This window comes from Labrus mixtus, chromosome 10 (assembly GCF_963584025.1).
Source record: "Labrus mixtus chromosome 10, fLabMix1.1, whole genome shotgun sequence".
NCBI classification, from domain to species: domain Eukaryota; kingdom Metazoa; phylum Chordata; class Actinopteri; order Labriformes; family Labridae; genus Labrus; species Labrus mixtus.
Window position 1 is genome coordinate 25,153,923 of NC_083621.1, and position 14,444 is coordinate 25,168,366.

The window sequence follows — 14,444 nt, forward strand, 5'->3', positions numbered from 1 at the left end:
ATTTTCTGTTTGATTCCGCTCACAGTTTAAGATGAAGTCTAAATTGGCTTAAGTTAAAGTCCATGTCTAATGTCTTCTGATTTGACTGCCTGTTATTGTGCATTAGTGTTTATATCCGTCACAGTATTTATGGCCGTTATTACAAGCTTAAAACGCATGATGGAACAATGAAAGCTTATCAACACTGAAAAGATAACGTCTCTGACTTTGCACGGCAGCTGCATCATGAAAACCGATTTTATGGATTTGATTTTATTTCCCCATTTAAACAAAAATAATGATTCCTCACGGCCAATTTTTAAACCGCCGTCATGAACCTTTGAAGGCATGCTTCTGCATCATATAGCACACAGAGTGGATGTTAATCTTTATAATGTCGTCGGAAGTTGAAGCCGTGTGAGTTCAGACTGCTGTGTCTGGAGAGAGAGCTCACAAAGCTTGCCCTTGGTTTAGACTGAGCCGCTGACAGACAGCTTTGTTAGGATTTAGGTTGTGATGAGTCGAGTAAAATCTCAGCATGTTTGTTTAGCAACAAATACAAAACAACTCAAATCCCCGTCTCCGGAGCTCTGAACTCTCATTCCCCTCCTGTGTGCTGTGGTGTTTCTGCAAACTTGTTCTAATGAGTTACATAAAATGATGTTCCTAATTTCTAATCTTTGACAAGAGTCAACTTTATGTTTCAAATACTGGGGTTAGTGAAGTTTATTCAAAAAAGCTTGTCACAGTCAGAGAAGCTGCCTCCAGAGTTTAAAGCAACAACATTAAGTGATTCAGTTTGGTTCCCTTTGGCGCCAACCGAAGGTCTCCGAGAGTATTGACATAGCCATCTCGTTGTTACCCCCAATCGCCACATGCTCTGTGCGCGCCACGGTCCGTCATGCACCGCCGTTTTGCTCCGTCGGATGGCGCGCCCCCTTCCCCACTGGATCCGTTTTTGATCAGCTGTACTCACATCACAGGAGATCTACAAGATCACGCAGGAATAAATCGAAAAACATGCAAACAACATGTTACTTTGTCTTTCTGAGGATGATTTGTTGTTCGTCTGGTGCCTGTTTTGACTTTTCGATAAAGTGGTTAAAAACACGATCCAGAGTTTGTATTTTTGTGTTTTATTTTGAAATTGACCGGACGCTCCGTGCATTTCCTTGTCTTACTTCCTGTCCGGGTTGTCATATTCTGTCCAGCTTGACGCTAACCTGCAGTGTACTCCGTTGAAAATTAGACTTGCAGCGTATTTGAAACGGAGCAGAGTGTAGTGGTGCTGGTGGCACGCTCCTGAGCTGGACGCTTACTCTGCGTGTTGTGGAAACACAATGTGACACACACACACACATATCTTTCTGTCCAGAGGTCTTCGATTGTCAGATGAGTGTCTGACTAATGCTTCAGATGGCATCTTAAGGACTGATGTGTTAAGAAGATCTAATTGATGGTTAAGCTGTCAGCAGAGTCTGGAGGACTGTGAAGAAGCACTGCAGAGATGAGGAGGAGTCTAAAGCTTCACCATCCACTGACGTTAAATCAACTGTCATGAGAAAATCGTTTTCTGCAGATTATGTCTGTTTAATACAGATGAGTAGAAATACTAAAGAATGGTCAAACTTTACTTTAAATCTGCATCAATTTGCATCTGTGACATCCAAACTCCTTTATTCTATAAATTGTTTTACAAGACAGCAGGACAGTTTCATGTTATTGTTTTTAGTATAAGTGGTATTATACTTTGTAGATTTTCCATATATCTCTTCTCATTGCAAATACGTTATAGATGTAATTCAGTAAATTTCTCTTTATCTCCTGGAGGAGTGTTGCATTGTGGGGGCTTACAGTTATTAGTAATAATAATACTTTGTTTTTATAAAATGCTTTTCAAGAACTCAAAGATAATGTAACAAAGATCAAATCAACGTAGAAGGAACATATATACAAACATGGCAACATTACACAGAGGTCAGATCAACAATATTAACAACACGTAAAAACACACAACACAATCATACATGAAAAGCTTGTTTGAAGAGGTGAGTCTTGAGCAGTGATTTGAATATGTGTGGGGAGTGAGTTCCAGAGGGTTCAGTGCTTGGTTCTGTGTGGTGATGAGACAAGAGGTTGCGAGTCAAAAGAACGAAGGCTTCTAGAAGGAGTGTGACAGTGGAGGAGAGCAGTGAGGGAGGAGGGGGGCCTCATGGTTGAGGACTTTGTGAGTGAGGAGCAGGATTTTGAATTGAATACGGTACGGGACAAAGAGCCAGACAATTTTTTTTTTTTTAGGATTTGGTTGATGTGTTTACGGTAGCGGGTGCGGTTGAGAAGGCATGCAGCAGAGATCTGGATAAATTGGAGTTTGCTGAAAACTTAAGATGATGTGCAGTAAAGGATGATGTTGCAGTTTACTGATTTAGAGGATTATTTCAGAGCTCAAAAAAACGTCCTCGTCATAAATCTCGGCTGGGCAGAATAAAAATGCTAATATATTTTAAATGAATTCTACCGCAACAGAAAAAAACGATGTTTGATCTGATGATATCCAGCACTCATAATTACAAAAGTTATATTGAGATTTATATTTGAAAATAGACTTTTCACATATGGATACATAGATTATATGGTATGAATATGTTTACACTATTTTAAAGCAGGGGCTGTAATTAGGACACAACGCACAAATGATTCATGTTTTACAGACTCAGAGTCTCAGAGTGTCAACACACAAACAACGGCTGCACATGTAAACCCATATTAACCTTATACAGCCACACACACACACACACACACACACACACACACACACACACACACACACACACACACAACCACACACACACACACTGGCGTTTTATTCTGTGTGCCTATTCTCGACTGCTGCAGGCCGTTGTGTTCATAATCGTGTCTCATTATTTCTGTGCAGTAGGTCCGTCTCAAATAGGGAGGAAAAACAGTTATCAAATGCACGCTGGCGTTTGTGGGGTCATTTGTCCTCAAATTTGAACCTTAAATAACTTTAAATCCTCATAGCCTTGTTTGACTATTAGAGTCGTTTCAGCACCACAGACAGCTCCAAACCTCTCTTTAATACAACTCTGAGTGGTATAGTGAAAACATGAAAACAATCCCGTCTCATTCCTCGAGTGGACATGACAAAATATATCTCTGCTGTGGGTTGTGGGTGACAACCCTTCAAACACATCTTGTCTGATTCAATAAACCTCCTCTTCCTGCCATTTAGAGCACAAATTGCACGACTCCATTAGTTGCCCACTTTCTTACAACATAAATAATATGAGTCATCAGGCAACTATGTGAGGACAAATAAACCTTTCAGTGTCACACAGGGAAATAATGCATTTTTAAAAAGGAAAAGCAATCAGCGGAGAATTAGTTTTTCTGCATGAAAAGGGCTGAAAATATATTTATAACTGAAAGAGACCTGCCATGAGCTTCTGATCTGACTGACAGGAGGATGAAGGCAGCACCCAGGCTGGCTGAAAATAAAAACATTACTGTCTTTACATTCAACATTTATATGTCAATATAAAAAGTATGATATGAAAAGGGGCCTGCACAGTGGTGAAGTGGTCAACACTATCACCTCACCAGCGAGAAGGTTCCTGGTTCAAATCCCCTTCAGACAGGAGTTTGCATGTTCTCCCTGAGCATGTCACTGGTTGTCTGTCTCTATATGTCAGCCCTGTGGTTGGTTGGCAACCAGTCCAATGACAGCAGGGATTGGCTCCAGTCCCCTGCAACCCCGAACAGGAAAAGAGGTATGGAAAACAGATAGTTGGATGATATAAAAAGGCTATATTTCATGTTACTGTGGCAGCGTTTGGTGCTAACTGGACAAAACAACAAGATAGGGAGAGCTTTGGAGCCTCAGAAGACGCTCAACCTCCACTGTGCTTCAGAAACTGTTGGCATGAACTGGTTACGGTTTTCCACTTGGAAAAATTGTAAACCAACATTTTAAAATGAAGAAGGTTCAATAAAATATTAACTATCTGACAGGGAGTGCATCACCACCTACTGTCATGGAGTCAGACATAATCCTGTGAATGAATCAATCCCAAATCAGACAGTGTCAGGCATGGATGGGGATTGAACCCATGATCTTTGGTTTACGAGACCAACGCCTTACCACTTGGCCACCACGCCACAGGTGTGAAATGTTTAATCCCTCATTTTTTATATATATATAAATGACATTTTGAATCTATACATCTTCGTCGCTTCCGATGTGTTTTGATTTTAGTTTGGTTTATATTTTGTCATCAAAGTATGTAAAATAAAAATAATATCCAAAAGAAAGAAATAGCTTTTGATTGCAATGTTACCATGTAGAGGACAGATTTTTGTTCATAACAGGACCCGATAGCAAGACCAGCAGACAGGGTTAAAAATGAGGGCTGGTAGGGAAAGGTAGGCAGTGAGAGGCTGGTGGAAAATGGCAGAGACGCTGAGAGCTGGCTGTGGCTGGTGGCACAGAGGTGGCAGATGGGGAAAGCTGTGTGGCTACGGCGTCAGAGGTGAAGGCAAAAAACAAATCTCTGTGGGAGTTATTCCTCGAATCCTGCCAGACACCGACACAAACAATCTCAGACTTCCAGGGGCAAAACAAAAAAAACAAGAACCTGCAGTAGAAATACTACGATCAGGCATAATGGCTCTCGCCGTTTAAGGTGCTCGTTATTGGGCCTAATAGCCATTCAGAATGATTACTATTCTCAATGGCTATTAGGCAGATAAAAACCTGCTCTGCAATCTTCTGTTGGTGGTGAAGGCTTTGGAAGTTAAATGCCTTAAAATGTCAGAGTAACTTTTCTCGAAACACAAACCGTGTCAGCTTTTGCTGGCTTTAAAAACACTTTAAAAGAAACTATTAGAGCGTTGATTTCTGTCAGTACAAATCTGTCCTCTCAGAATGTGATCAAAAGCATCATCAGCTTGTAAAAGAATCTTGTGCTTTTAAAGGGAAACAACCGATGGAGGAAGAGAGAAGGGAGAGGAGCAAAAGAAGAAATTCATAAAGGAGAAAGCCCAGAATGAGCACTCTTATTAAAATGACGCCTTACATGATGGGGTTTTTAGTATATTCCCAGCTCGTATCACTCATTATAATTTCACCGCTCCCTCGGCCCACACATACTGCACTTAAGCTGTGTGACTCGGGACACATAAACCACAATTACAGCTATTCCTGTGACACTGTGCTACACCTCCAGGATTTAATATACATTTTATATCATTACTGGGACTCCAAACATTTTCATTTTGCAAGGCTTTGTGGAAATGTGGCAGTCAATTAAAAAGTCCTGTTCTGGTACATGATGGTGATTTTTGAAACATGCTGTCCCTGACAGTTTTCAAAGAGGCGTCTGATGGTTTGTGTGTAGGAGTAGGTAGAACAGATCTTTAAGCACTTTAACATTTGTAGCTAAATATCTATAATTTACACTTTTCCCCTGCTGATTGACTCTGTTACCTGCCTGTTTATCTGCTATACATTTAATCTGCTATACATCTGTGGTAGGTGTGTATGCAGGTAGGTGTGTCTCACTGTGGGTCAAACTTTGATAACAACAGGACCACTACAGCCCAAAACCCCATGTATTGCCCTCAAGTCCTCCTACCAATAAAGCTCAACAGTGTGGTTCCAGAAGTAAAAATCCCATCCCATTTTCTCCATAGCGGATTTGATCATGAGCCATGATAGTCTTATTTTACTCCTTTTGTAAATATCAAACATGTTTGATATTTATGATTCCACATTAGGGAGGCTCCGACTCGGTTGGTAGAAGTAAAATAATGGTAGTGACACCACACACACTTGAGGAGTATTTGGACGAATAGTTGGTTGTGAAAAACGTTATATTTCTACTCCCTTCGTCCATTGAATAAAAATGAAACAAAACATTAACTGTGATTGCAGAAGTGTGTTGTATAGCTCCAGTGTGCTCATTGTGCTCATGCAGAAATGGAAAGTGGGGTCAGTGAATGTCATTTTATTGCCTCTTGGAAATACACGTGTTATTGTGTCAGATTGAATGAGGTCTTCTGGGTATATTGGAGTTCACATACATGTAAAGGTTCCCCAACGTAAGGAGGATGAAAGGCCTCTTAAAGCGGTTTACATTCCTGAGTGCCGGTCATCAGTTCATCAGTTCATCAGTTCATCAGTTCGGCCTCTGTGTGCTTAACATACTGTACACATATGGAATAATACCGTCATGGAATAAAGAGACGCCAGCTGCATGAGTTTACCATTTAACAAATTATTTACTCCTTTCTTTAAACTATATTCACCAAAAACACAAGAACCCAATGGAGAGCCGGCTTTTAGTGTGTCCCTCATTAGCTAGTTGACATACAGAAATAAAATGATTGTACATGTTAACATGTCCAGCTAAAATGTACTTACTTCTCAAAGTTGGACATACACACATAGAGGATGCGGCCAGAGATCAATTAACTCTTACATCGTCGTAGCTTCTCTCCCCCCCTAAAAAAAAAAATCTCAGGTTCAGAATGTTTTTTTTACTTTAAGGCTTGGGTTGTGAGAAATGGACCCTTAATGTTATTATAAACAATCCTTCATTGAGTTGACTTAAGCTATGAAAGGCATGGATGGGAATTGAACACATGATCTTTGGTTTACAAGACCAACGCCTTACCGCTTGGCCACCACGCCATTGTTGTTCTATGTTTAATCCCTCGTTTTCTACATATATTTTGAATAAATATTATTTTGATATGTTGATACAAATTATTGCATAAACAAATAATGTAACCAGCAAAACCACGGCATATATTTACATTACTTCATGCCTAAAGGTGTCATGGTGTCATGGAAGAGAGATTAAGTATGGAGAGTTTACATTCTTTTGAACCATGCTGTATAGATTTTTTATTCTTAGATTATAGTTATGCTAATTTACATGAGCACTATACGGTTACAGTTATGTGTTATGAACTGCAGTTTTTGGCACTTCATTGTTTAGCCTCAGAGGCTGTCTCCTCACTGTGTGACCACTGAAAGCAAACGGACGTGCATCAAAACAGAAAAGCTAATTCTTCAGCTGTGCATTTATATGTACTGAACGCATGCTTGAGAATGAGGATCATTTGTTTTTTTCAGACCCCGGCAGGCATGGGAATGATGGTTTCCCTAGAGGGTAGGGTTGTTAGGTGATTGATGATCAGATGAACAAGAGGGTAAAGACAGTTTCTGCTTAATGATTTGAAAGGCATGGATGGGGATTGAACCCATGATCTTTGGTTTACGAGACCAACGCCTTACCACTTGGCCACCACGCCTTGACATTAGTACATGTAAAACGACTGATAAGGAGCTAAAAGATTCCCTTAACAAGGCTAGACTAAAATATCTTTACAGCATTGGAGAAAATTACAAATATGTGAATATCTATATAAATATTTTTTTAAAACATACATGACTCTAAATAATAATTCTACTTTTTTATTAAGTGTAATAGGAGCACGATTACAACTGGATCATTCCTTTGTTAATCTTCTCGCCACTCCTGATTTTGAGTGACTGGGAAGCTCTGGCAGTCATCCAGAATCCATAGAAATGTTGTTACATGCGTAACTTTTGTTTTTTCAAATTTAAACCGCCTATCTTCTCTGGTCTTATCTTAAATAATGGTCCTTTCATTTGCATGCATGTGTATGTATTTCAGCCTTTGTGTATGTATGTTCAATAACAGAGTGTAAAATCTTTCCCCACGTGGGATTAATACAGTATGTCTTCTTCTTCTTAACCCTTTTAGGTGAAAAGTTACAAAAATAATGTATCTAATAACAGGGACCTTATTGCTTCTGCATCATGCAAATGACTGTTTTATGACTTGAAGAAATAGGCTGTATCTGCCTCTCTTAGTTAAGACATTGGACATTTAAAGAATCAAACTTTTAAAAACATTCTCTGACAACTACAGCTGTTTGACAATCAATACAAACAGACAGGCTGTGAAAACATAGCAGTCAGGGTGTCACACTTATTTTCCTAAAGATTTGGCACAATAACAGTCGCACAAAGACAACCTGCATTTTGTCAGCAAAACGAAATGTAAACTGAATAATATGCAGTGTTTTCTTGGCCCAGATGTTCAGATGTTATGTTTAACATTTTGAATAAAAGCATTTCGACTCATTATGAAGCTCTTTATTTGATTGTATGTGTATTCACACTCAGACACATCAAAGCACAACAAAAGTGTTTTTGTTTTATTAATGTGGCTTCCCTGTATAGCGTTATTAAGCACACACACACTCTCACTGACTCTATGTTACCCTGGATGACCTTTGTTTACACACACACACACACCAGCAGAAACCAGACGAACACAGCTCTTTGTTACCTACACTTACTGTCCATCTCTCTGTCTCTGATAAACACACACACACACACACACACTCTTATGTTCCCTTAACCTCGGTGGATTAGGTAACTGTTATCAGGCTGCAGTGACCTCGTGCCTCCCTCACTGTCGGGGTCTCAGCTGGGGTTAATTATCTAATAAGTGAACATGTCCGAGCATCACCTCGTTTCTGCTGAGACACACTGGATTCCTTTAATACCCCAGAAAAAATGAGATTTCCCCGGGCATAGCAACACACTGCGGAGAGCGAGAGAGAGAGAGAGTGTGTGAAGTGTGTGGAAAAATTGGCGCAGGAGTTTAAATCAATGTGAAGGGTGGAAAAGAGGCTTATTGGACACATGTCCCCCTCAGCCAGAAAGACATGCACATGTGTGTACAACCTCCTACATAAACCATGTTTTGCTGAGTCTGCCAGAGTTGTGATGCACCCTGGGGTGTTAATCCATGTAGAGACTCTTCAAGCCATGCTGCCCCCTTCCTCTACAACATTGTTTACATTCCCCTCTGCTCTCTAGATCCCTTCCTTTTTCTGAAGGAATTTATCTTCATCATATGATGGAAAAACTGACACATTGATGTCATATATTATAAAATTCAGTGTTGAAGATACACTTCCTAAATGCTGGTACAAGGAGCATACCAGTACCAAAGGAAAGAAGAGGTATTTTATGATAATTCATCCTGAATCTGAAGCTAAAGTTTGACATGGTCATGCACCATCAGAGGCCTGTGCAGCTGCAACCCTCACAATTATTAGCATTGCTGTGAGCTTGACAACCATACATACCGGTGGGAGCTAGCAGGAATGCATACTCGACATGGCAAAAGCAGAAAGAGCTATAGATGGCTTCACAGAGACTGCACGCTGTGACCTTTCCTGAAATGGAAATTAACTACCACTCACAAATCATAAGTTCTTTCATGCACATTCACTGAGTCACAAGAGCTTTTTCAAGGAACTATTCATGAGAAAATAGTCCAACTGCACAAGACCTAGCCTTTGAGAAAAATCTGGGTAAAGTGCATAAATGGGGATTCCAATGAAAAACCGTTATCATGAAGTCAGTTGTCTGTTTCTTTCTGTTATTTGAGCCAGACTTTGCTACTAAAACATGAGCATGTATTTGTGTCTAATTCCAAGCTAAACAATGAGGACATCCTTTTCTACATTGTTATTCAAATACCCATCATGGTTCATCTATAAAGGCACGGATGGGGGTTGAACCCATGATCTTTGGTTTACGAGACCAACGCCTTACCACTTGGCCACCATGCCCTTTTGAGATCAAAGAAAGCAGTTTCAATATCTTTTTTTTCTGAGTGAACAAACAAACAGTTCAATGTTAGATCAGATTTTTGTTCTACCAATATTTATTTTCATCAGTGCCTCCAAAGTTGAAACCCTAACTATAGAGGCTTTAAGGTGATAAAGAACGGTAGTTTATTTAATGTTAAATGTCATGTGTCAAGAGGACACAACTTAAACACAAGATTTGGTCCATATATCACTCCGTCATATTAAAGGTAGTGCCATAATTGGGAACCTCCATATGTCCCAAGTAAGTTTCTTTCCCTGTGTAACTAACTCTTTAACCACTCAAGTTTATCTGCAGATGAATGTGTATTGCAAAGGGCCAGGTCCATTTTTTTGTTCTTGGAAGAGATGGTGCTTCTGTTTGCAGCCTAAGTACTTCTGCTCAATCACATTTGAAGGAGCTTTGATCGTATGCTGAAAGTAAATTACTTAAATGACAACCTATCAGCCCTCATTGGAAGACAATTCAGTGTTGGTTAACCTCAATAAACAATTATCTGTACAAATAATAATCAATAAAGCAATAATCTAGTCAACCTCACATTTTTTTAAGTTCAGGTTCTGTGTCTTGCTGTTACCAATGAACAATCAGTGAACTGACTACACAGTCTCAAACATCATCTGGAAACACCTGAACATTTTCTTCTATAGGTTAGGGTCATGAGGTGATTGATGATCAGTGTCAAGATGACATGAGAATTTCTGCTTACTGAATTTAAAGGCATGGACTGGGATCGAACCCATGATCTTTGGTTTACGAGACCAACGCCTTACCACTTGGCCACCACGCCCTGGCTGATAAGCAACAAAGGAGTTTCATCAACTTTTATCCTTCGATGTCAGATCAGGTTGTCTTCTACCAATATTTATTTTCAACACCGCCTCCATAATGTGCGTTCAGAAAAGTTGAAAGCCTAAACATAGAGGCTTTAAGGTGATTACAAAGAATGTTAGTTTATTCATTGTTAAGTGTCACTCAATGCTATAGTCCCCATTGTGGACATCATTACACTGAGAAGTTAGGGCTATCAATAAAACTTCATTATATCAAATCTATTGTCAGACATGGGAACATGAAAAGACTTCTCAATTCAGTTTCTTCCCCTGTGGAACAAACCTTTGTGTCTTATTGATTCCAAGCTGTGCAACAGTGAAGCCTTTTTTTCATAAGATGGTGTTGTTTTTTTATAGACCAAAGGCATGGATGGGGGTTGAACCCATGATCTTTGGTTTACGAGACCAACGCCTTACCACTTGGCCACCACGCCCTTGCACATAAAAGATAAAAAGAGATAAGATAAAATATTTCACTGTGGCGCTAACCTTTGAATCAACAAAATGATCTGTAGATCAGTACATAATGCAAAGGAGTGGCTTCATGTGTTTTTTCTTGGTGCTTATGTTTGCAGTCCAAGTACTTCTTGTCTGTTACATTTGAAGGAGCTTGGATTCTACAAAGAAAGCAGTTGATCTAAATGACAATCTATCAGCTCTGATTTGTAGACAATTAAGTGTTGGTTAACCTCAATGAACAACTAACTGAACGATAATGTAGGCAATATTCTAGTCAAAATCATCTCTCAACTTCAAATTTCAAGTTAAGGTTTCCAGTCCTGCTGTTATAAATTAGCAGTAAGTGAAGAGAGAAGAAAGTCTCTAACATCAACAGGTATCCCTAGAGGTCATGAGGTGATTGATGATGTGTCAAGATGAACATGGTTAACATCACAACTTCTGCTAACTGAATTTAAAGGTGTGGATGGGCAATCTTCTTCTTCAAATTATGCAATCTTCAATTTATATATATATATATATATATATATATATATATATATATATATATATATATATATATTATATGACCATTTTTGCCTTTATTGGATATGAAAGCTGAAGGGAGACCGGAGCATGACGTAATACAAAACAGCAGATTTATGATTCCATATTCTTTGGAGAAAAAAAATATATGAACATAATGAGAAATATATATATGCAAACTTGAGACATAAATGACTCTAAGGCTGCTCAGATTCTCCCTCCAGGTGTTATAGCTCAGAGCTTACTCTAACATCATCCTGCAGGTTATGATTATGACAGACAACACACACACACACACCCACTCACCGACACGTACAGCATGAGAAGCATGGCAGCACACATTCACGTAGATTAACACATACCGGCCATCCAAGTGTCGCAAAAGAGATTAAAGAAACACATCAGCAGCAAAACACACACAGATACACACACTTGTGAGTGGCGATCACTATTATTAGCCTTGAGGGAGTATTTGAAGAGTCCATTTTGCTTTCATGTAATTCGAGTGAAATGAAAATTGTAGAGAAAAACAGAACAGTGCGTGTGTGTGTGTGTGTGTGTGTGTGTGTGTGTGTGTGTGTGTGTGTGTGTGTGTGTGTGTGTGTGTGTGTGTGTGTGTGTCTGTTGGCATGTCACACAAATTACTAACCAGGGTGGATGTTACATCGACTTACTTTGGGGTCTAAATTTACACACTGGTTGTATTTTAATTTTCTTCTAAAGTTTTCCTTAAAGCCTTTAGAGTCCCATAAAATTGATTTTATCGCTGCTGTTTATGTCTCCTAAAGGAATTATCTGTCAATTTACCTGCTAAATTCTGCACTATTTTTTCAGAGCTGATAGATTATTTCCCCCTGAGTGACTGATCCATCACCCCAGACCATCAACCAATCAAACATCTTTTCCTTCTGTGCCGATGTATGAGAGCAACTCACTGTGTGCTACAAACAGTTCATGCAGTTAGTTAAGTTCGGGTACTTTTATGATGTTTTTGTTTTACCAGGTTTCTAAAAAAAAAATCAATCAATTAAAAAGTTTATATCTCCTGAAATCTAATTGACTGATAATTGACATCATACTGTCACTTCAAAACATGACAGGTCTGGAAAAGACAACAAAACAGTCCAGTCCTTTTTGTAATGATTTCCGCACTAAAGCACTTGAAGTCTTGACTCGTTGTGTTTACTGTCTGAACAGTAGAAGCTCTTCCTGTACTTACTCATGAGTAAACAATTCAGAGTGACACAATGCAGCTTTCAACAGCCTGTTGTCATTGTGCTGTCCAGAAAGAACCATGTCTTTGCATTATTGATGACCAGGATGACACTCTGTGTTGTCGATGGATGTTTGTACATTTTAAACCATGCAGTCTGATGCTCTTTTTATGCCATCATCTCTGTATGCAGCATCATCACTGCAGTGCATCTAATACGTTCAACTGACAAACTACTACCAGTGTTGTTTGGATGGAAAATATGAGTGAACAGAGAAATTAGTACTTCCTCTTAAAGGGGACATATTATGGAAAAACACTTTCACAGTTTTTTTGAACAAATATTTGGGTTACCTGAGTGTCTACCGACCCACAAAATGTGAAATAAATCCATCCACTCCTTTGTTTGTTGTCTGCATAAGTCTTACAACACAGAGAAAAATGCTCCATTTCTCTGACTGGCACCCCAAATTAAAACCTTGTCAAACCCGCTACAATATGCTCACCAATACTTGGTGCAGCTTTGTTAGAGAGTCATAATTTAAACCTCCAACTTTTTGAGTGAAAAACATTTTGTAACAGTCATCAAACAACGTCAGGCCTTCTGGTTTTTAGAACGAGAAGTGACACATTTATTAAACCAAACAAAGCTTTGAAAACTGTCGGGACAAAATAGATTATTTCTTGCTCAATATCCCTCTCATACCCTGTCTTTTGTTCCTCCTTTTTTTTTATCTATCCAAAAAAGAATTCAAACAGCAGTACTTAACATCAGCCGCCACTCACCACACTGGGATGTTAAGTGCAATAAACAAAAGCGAGGCCCATAAACCAAAGGTAGCTATACTTTTCTAGTCAATTTCCTCCCCCTTCCCTTTTCTTTTTCTCTCTCTCTCTCTCTCTCTCTCTCTGCCTTCTACATCTCTTTTCAACAACGAAGACAAAAGAAAACACTTCAGGATGAGCGGTCGAGGTGTGTGTTTCTCTCCGCAGCCTGCTCGTTCTTTAATCTCTGTCTCTAAATTCTTCGCTGTCAGTGTTACAATATTGCCGCAGCAGTAAACAAAATGCAAATTGTATGCATTAGTTTGTTAACGGAGGTTGTCGGAGGAGAGGGGTGATGGGAGGCGGAGGTGTGGGAAGGAAATTAAGTTCTGCACATGAAGTCAACTCACTGGAGAGGGGAAAAAAGAGAACGTATCCACACATAGGCTGTGATTAGAGCAGCTTGAACCCTCTGAAAATACCCTCATCCTCTTTTAGAAGCCATCACAAATGAACATGTGCAGTCTGGAGGCAAGAAGCTCAAATGTATAGAATGAGGTACGTGGACACATACTGCCCTTGTCTTTCACACTTCTATTTGAATGTGAAGTATAATTTTGAAACATGAAAGTCTTTTCATTTCAGTTAAGCACGACTGCAGTACGTGGCTGGGTCATAAACTATTTACCCGGCAGTCTTCAGGGCCTCCAGCTGGAAAACTCTTTCTCTTTATACCAGATGGGAGCTGTTATTGTTCAGCATAAAACCTGAAGACAATATTGTTGAAATGATTTTGCCCAAACTTTGTTCTTTCTGATATCTAACCTGGTTTGTTCTGGAAGTAAAAATGGCTGCAGCTTGGTTTGTTTATGCATCAAATATAGATGATTATCTTAGGATTCATAGACCATGGTCACAGTTTAGAGAT

The 14,444-nt window shown here is 39.3% G+C and overlaps 6 non-coding genes across 6 annotated transcripts; all 6 read right to left on the bottom strand.

Annotated features, from left to right (window-relative positions):
- Positions 1 to 4,086: 4,086 nt before the first annotated feature.
- On the bottom strand, positions 4,087 to 4,158 carry trnat-cgu (transfer RNA threonine (anticodon CGU)). The gene has a single exon. It is a non-coding gene; the product is annotated as a tRNA-Thr (tRNA).
- A 2,461-nt stretch (positions 4,159 to 6,619) lies between these two features.
- On the bottom strand, positions 6,620 to 6,691 carry trnat-ugu (transfer RNA threonine (anticodon UGU)). The gene has a single exon. It is a non-coding gene; the product is annotated as a tRNA-Thr (tRNA).
- A 554-nt stretch (positions 6,692 to 7,245) lies between these two features.
- trnat-cgu (transfer RNA threonine (anticodon CGU)) lies at positions 7,246 to 7,317 on the bottom strand. Its single transcript has one exon. It is a non-coding gene; the product is annotated as a tRNA-Thr (tRNA).
- Positions 7,318 to 9,609: 2,292 nt separating this feature from the next.
- Positions 9,610 to 9,681, bottom strand: trnat-cgu (transfer RNA threonine (anticodon CGU)). The gene has a single exon. It is a non-coding gene; the product is annotated as a tRNA-Thr (tRNA).
- A 758-nt stretch (positions 9,682 to 10,439) lies between these two features.
- trnat-cgu (transfer RNA threonine (anticodon CGU)) lies at positions 10,440 to 10,511 on the bottom strand. The gene has a single exon. It is a non-coding gene; the product is annotated as a tRNA-Thr (tRNA).
- A 405-nt stretch (positions 10,512 to 10,916) lies between these two features.
- Positions 10,917 to 10,988, bottom strand: trnat-cgu (transfer RNA threonine (anticodon CGU)). The gene has a single exon. It is a non-coding gene; the product is annotated as a tRNA-Thr (tRNA).
- Positions 10,989 to 14,444: the final 3,456 nt, after the last annotated feature.